Raw genomic sequence first — 5,579 nt, 5'->3', positions numbered from 1 at the left:
AAAAGATGTCCTTTTCATTATAGGGGACTAAATGCAAAAGTAGGAAGTCAAGAAACACCTGGAGTAACAGGCAAATTTGGCCTTGGAATACGGAATGAAGCAGGGCAAAGACTAATAGAGTTTTGCCAAGAAAATGCACTGGTCATAGCAAACACCCTCTTCCAACAACAGAAGAGAAGACTCTACACATGGACATCACCAGATGGTCAACACTGAAATCAGATTGATTATGTTCTTTGCAGCCAAAGATGGAGAAGCTCTATACAGCCAGCAAAAACAAGACTGGGAGCTGACTGTGGCTCTGATCATGAACTCCTTATTACCAAATTCAGACTTAAATTGAAGAAAGTAGGGAAAACCACTAGACCATTCAGGTATGACATAAATCAAATCCCTTATGATTATACAATAGAAGCTAGAAATAGATTTAAGGGCCTAGATCTGATAGATAGAGTGCCTAATGAACTATGGAATGAGGTTCGTGACATTGTACAGGAGTCAGGGATCAAGACCATCCTCATGGAAAAGAAATGCAAAAAAGCAAAATGGCTGTCTGAGGAGGCCTTACAAATAGCTGTGAAAAGAAGAGAAGCAAAAAGCAAAGAAGAAAAGGAAAGATATAAACATCTGAATGCAGAGTTCCAAAGAATAGCAAGAAGAGATAAGAAATCCTTCCTCAGCGGTCAGTGCAAAGAAATAGAGGAAAACAACAGAATGGGAAAGACTAGAGATCTCTTCAAGAAAATTAGAGATACCAAGGGAACATTTCATGCAAGGATGGGCTCGATAAAGGACAGAAATTGTATGGACCTAACAGAAGCAGAAGATATCAAGAAGAGGTGGCAACAATACACAGAAGAACAGTACAAAAAAGAGCTTCACGACCCAGATAATCACTATGGTGTGATCACTCACATAGAGCCAGACATCCTGGAATGTGAAGTCAAGTGGGCCTTAGAAAGCATCACTACGAACAAAGCTAGTGGAGGTGATGGAATTCCAGTTGAGCTATTTCAAATCCTGAAAGATGATGCTGTGAAAGTGCTGCACTCAATATGCCAGCAAATTTGGAAAACTCAGCAGTGGCCACAGGACTGGAAAAGGTCAGTTTTCGTTCCAATCCCAAAAGAAAGGCAATGCCAAAGAATGCTCAAACTACTGCACAATTGCACTCATCTCACACACTAGTAAAGTAATGTTCAAAATTCTCCAAGCCAGGCTTCAGTAATATGACTGTGAACTTCCAGATGTTCAAGCTGGTTTTAGAAAAGGCAGAGGAACCAGAGATCAAATTGCCAGCATCCACTGGACCATGGAAAAAGCAAGAGAGTTCCAGAAAAACATCTATTTCTGCTTTATTGACTATGCCAAAGCCTTTGACTGTGTGGATCACAAGAAACTGTGGACAATTCTGAAAGAGATGGGAATACCAGACCACCTGACCTGCCTCTTAAGAAACCTGTATGCAGGTCAGGAAGCAACAGTTAGAACTGGACATGGAACAACAGACTGGTTCCAAAGAGGAAAAGGAGTACATCAAGGCTGTATGTTGTCACTGCTTATTTAACTTATATGCAGAGTACATCATGAGAAACGCTAGGCTGGAAGAAGCACAAGCTGGAATCAAGATTGCCAGGAGAAATATCAATAATCTCAGACATGCAGATGACACCACCCTTATGGCAAAAAGTGAAGAGGAACTCAAAAGCCTCTTGATGAAAGTGAAAGTGGAGGGTGAAAAAGTTGGCTTAAAGCTCAACATTCAGAAAACGAAGATCATGGCATCTTGCCCCATCACTTCATGGGAAATAAATGGGGAAACAGTGGAAACAGTGTCAGACTTTATTTTTGGGGGCTCCAAAATCACTGCAGATGGTGATTGCAGCCATGAAATTAAAAGAGGCTTACTCCTTGGAAGGAAAGTTATGACCAACCTAGATAGCATATTGAAAAGCAGAGACATTACTTTGCCAACAAAGGTCTGTCTAGTCAAGGCTATGGTTTTTCCTGTGGTCATGTATGGATGTGAGAGTTGGACTGTGAAGAAGGCTGAGCGCTGAAGAATTGATGCTTTTGAACTGTGGTGTTGGAGAAGACTCTTGAGAGTCCCTTGGACTGCAAGGAGATCCAAGCAGTCCATTCTGAAGGAGATCAGCCCTGGCATTTCTTTGGAAGGAATGGTGCTAAAGCTGAAACTCCAGTACCTTGGCCACCTCATGAGAAGTGTTGACTCATTGAAAAAGACTCTGATGCTGGGAGGGATTGGGGTCAGGAGGAGAAGGGGATGACAGAGGATGAGATGGCATCACTGACTTGATGGACTTGATTCTGAGTGAACTCCAGGAGTTGATGATGGACAGGGAAGCCTGGCGTGCTGCGATTCATGGGGTCGCAAAGAGTTGGACACGACTGACCGACTGAACTGAACTGATCTGAACTGAAGCAGCTTAGCACACAGGCACTCACGGATTCAGGGTCAAGTTCGAGAACAGCCACTATAAGGTGATGGGATTGCTGTAGATTTTTATTTTCTTCTTTTTCTCCTATTAATTACATAGACTTCTGTCTTGAGTATCAGTAATACATATCTTCAATAAGAGTCTCCATTTTTAAAGGATGCAATGTCATTTATCTGGGTTGAATTTGCTGAATGACCCAACCAAAGTGTTGATATATTCTTTGCAGAAGAGCTAAGTGAAGGTAGTGTTAGTTGTTCAGTCGTGTCTGACTCTTTGCGACCCCATGGACTAGCCTGCCAGGCTCCTCTGTCCATGGGCTTTCCCAGGCAAGAGTACTGGAGTGGATTGCCATTTCCTTCTCCATGGGACCTTCCCCACCCAGGGACTGAACCTGAGTCTCTTGCACTGTGGGCAGATTCTTTACTGTCTGAGCCACCAGGGATATAGTCTTTGTAGAAGAGCTAAGTTATTGAAAATGGTTCATCATGTATTTCATAACGTGCTCACGTGAGGGTGGCAGTGCTTGTCAAATCACCACAAATGTCACAGAACATCCTTCTGTGTGCAGCGCATAAACTCTGATAGGATGAGTGTATCTGATGAGCTTTGGCATCCCTAGGAGAAAAGGCAAGCTTCCTGTTTAAAAGTCTTGTCTATCTTCTGTGCGCCAGTCATTTTGACTGCCGCAGCAGACAGCGTGCCTTTACCTGGTAAGTGGCTATCAGAAAAAAATTAAAAAGATAAATGTTACACCCTTCACATTGAGATAAGGGACAGAGTGAAGGCTTTCTATATTGGGGGTATTACATCACATTTTGGTTTTGTGGTTCATTCATCTTGAATTTCTAAAAAGTTATCCAGAAGCTCTGACTTTTATTACATAAACCATCTGGGAATGTTAAAAAAGCCAAGACATCATTTCCAGGCCTTTCTCCAGCCTCCCCACTCCCAAAGAGACATCATAACAAAGAAATAGCTTTTGTTTTAGCAAATATTTATTTTTTCCCACTAGAAAAATAAATAAAGGATTTGGAATAACTGCTTCAGATGCTACTTTTGTACAATTTTAGTCTTAGTTAGGATTAAGTTTGCCTGTGACAAGCAAAAAAAAATATCTTAAACAAGATAAAAGTTTTTCTTCTTTCTCAAGAAATGGAAAGAGACAGACCTGAACTGACACAGTGCTTGTTGGTGCAGAGCCCCGGTCTTCTCTCTGCTGGTGGGTCTTTGTTCCCAGGGTCTGTCTCCCTGTGGTCTCAAACACCTGCTGTGACTCCTGCCATCACATCTCTATTCCAGCACATAAGGAGGAGAAAATGGAAGGATAATACACACCTATCATTTAATAATGTTTTCCAAAGTTATGAAACCCAATTCTACTTATACACCATTGGCAAAACTTGTTCACAAGAAACCACATGGCTGCCAAATCATTTCAATTAATGCAGAAAAGAATTGTTCAGTACTATTAAACATCAACTCCTAAAGACAAAACTTGCACACGCACATACATATACTTAGCAACTTAGAAATAGAAGGAAATTACCTAGATGGTGAAAAAGCGTGAAAGTGTTAGTTACTCAGTTGTGTCTGACTCTTTGCAATCCCATGGACTATAGTCTGCCAGGCTCCTCTGTCTATGGAATTCTTCAGGCAAGAATACTGGAGTCGGTAGCCATTCCATTCTTCAGGGGATATTCCCAACCCAGGGATCAAGCCCGAGTCTCCTGCATTGCAGGCAGATTCTTTACAGTCTGAGCCACCAGGGACACCTCACCTAGATGGTAAATATATATATATATAAACCCTATAGTGATTATCATCGATGGAAAAACTTAAAAACATTTTCTTTAGAATCAGGGGAAAATAGAACACCCATCACTCAAAAAATGTGCTAGCCATATAGTAGATAAGAGGACAAGGATTAGAAAGAAACAAAATAAATCATCATTATTTATAAATGATATGGTTATCTCATAAAAAACCCTTTGGGATATTTTAGATTATGTCCCATTTTTTAAAAAGATTGAAAAATGAAACAACATTAAAATTTAAAACTTATATCAAGCAAAGACATCATAAATTTTTTTGTGGGACAAATAAGGAGATGTTCACAAAACACATAACAGAAAGAGTTTGTTTTGGAAGAAAGTAATAAATCAATAAGAAACAGCTAACACAATTTAAAACTGAGCAAGCCAAGTTGTCAGACATTTCACAAAAGAGGAAACATGAATGAATGTCCAATAAACATATGAAAAGATGCTCCACTAGATTAGTCGTTAAATAAATGTAAATCAAAATCACAACAAGACACTATTTCATACCGAGGAAACTGGCCAAAATCTCACGGTTAGATGTTTCCATCAGTCTCAGACCCTGGTGGAGACACACATGAGTTTAAAAAGCAGTCTGGTGTTAACCAGTGACGGTGACTGTGAAACCCACTTGAAACAGCAGTCCCACTCTCAGAATTATATATCCTTGACAAGATCTTCCACATTCCAGGAGGCATCTTTAAGAATAAGTAATGGTTAGTTTTAGGTGTCAGCTTGCCGGGGTGAAGGGATGCCCAGAAAGCCAGTGAAACATTCTTGCTGGGTGTGCCTGGGAAGGTGTTTCCACAAGAGATTATGCTTGAATTAGTAGCTTGAATACAGAGGATCATCCTCATCAGGGCTGGAGGGCATCATGGTATCTGCTGAGAGCCTTCATAGATCAAAAGGCAGAGGAAGGGAGGGTCTGCTCTCTTTGCTTGAGCTGGGACATCTATCTTTTCCTTCCCTTGGACGCCAGGGATCTGAGTTCCTTCAAACTCTGACCGTCACTTTCATCCATCAGCTCCCCTGGATGTCAGGCTTTTGGACTCAGACTGAGCTATAAACCACTGGCTTCCCTCTTCCAGCTTGTGGACAGTAGATTGTAAGACTTCTCACCCTGCCTGCCTAATTCTGTGAGCCTATGTGTTTAGATTTAAAGAAATGTGAAGGGATAATAAGCACAAGATTCAGGTCAGAGGTTAATTCTGGGGGTTAATGCAATAAAGTTTCATAGGAGACCTCAAAAGTATCAGTACTGTTCTAATTCTTCAGCTCTGTAGGTATCCATGTATTCTTTGTA

General features: G+C 41.0%; 1 long non-coding RNA gene across 1 annotated transcript; it reads right to left on the bottom strand.

Annotated features, from left to right (window-relative positions):
* Window positions 1-3,457: 3,457 nt before the first annotated feature.
* LOC129634304 (uncharacterized) lies at window positions 3,458-4,923 on the bottom strand. Its single transcript, XR_008705548.1, has 3 exons — window positions 4,787-4,923; window positions 4,006-4,236; window positions 3,458-3,749 (listed from the first exon to the last, which is right to left on the bottom strand). It is a non-coding gene; the product is annotated as an uncharacterized LOC129634304 (long non-coding RNA).
* Window positions 4,924-5,579: the final 656 nt, after the last annotated feature.

This window comes from Bubalus kerabau, chromosome 19 (assembly GCF_029407905.1).
Source record: "Bubalus kerabau isolate K-KA32 ecotype Philippines breed swamp buffalo chromosome 19, PCC_UOA_SB_1v2, whole genome shotgun sequence".
NCBI lineage: Eukaryota > Metazoa > Chordata > Mammalia > Artiodactyla > Bovidae > Bubalus > Bubalus kerabau.
Note: the sequence above shows the minus strand (reverse complement) of the source record. Positions and strands in the feature narration are given on the sequence as shown.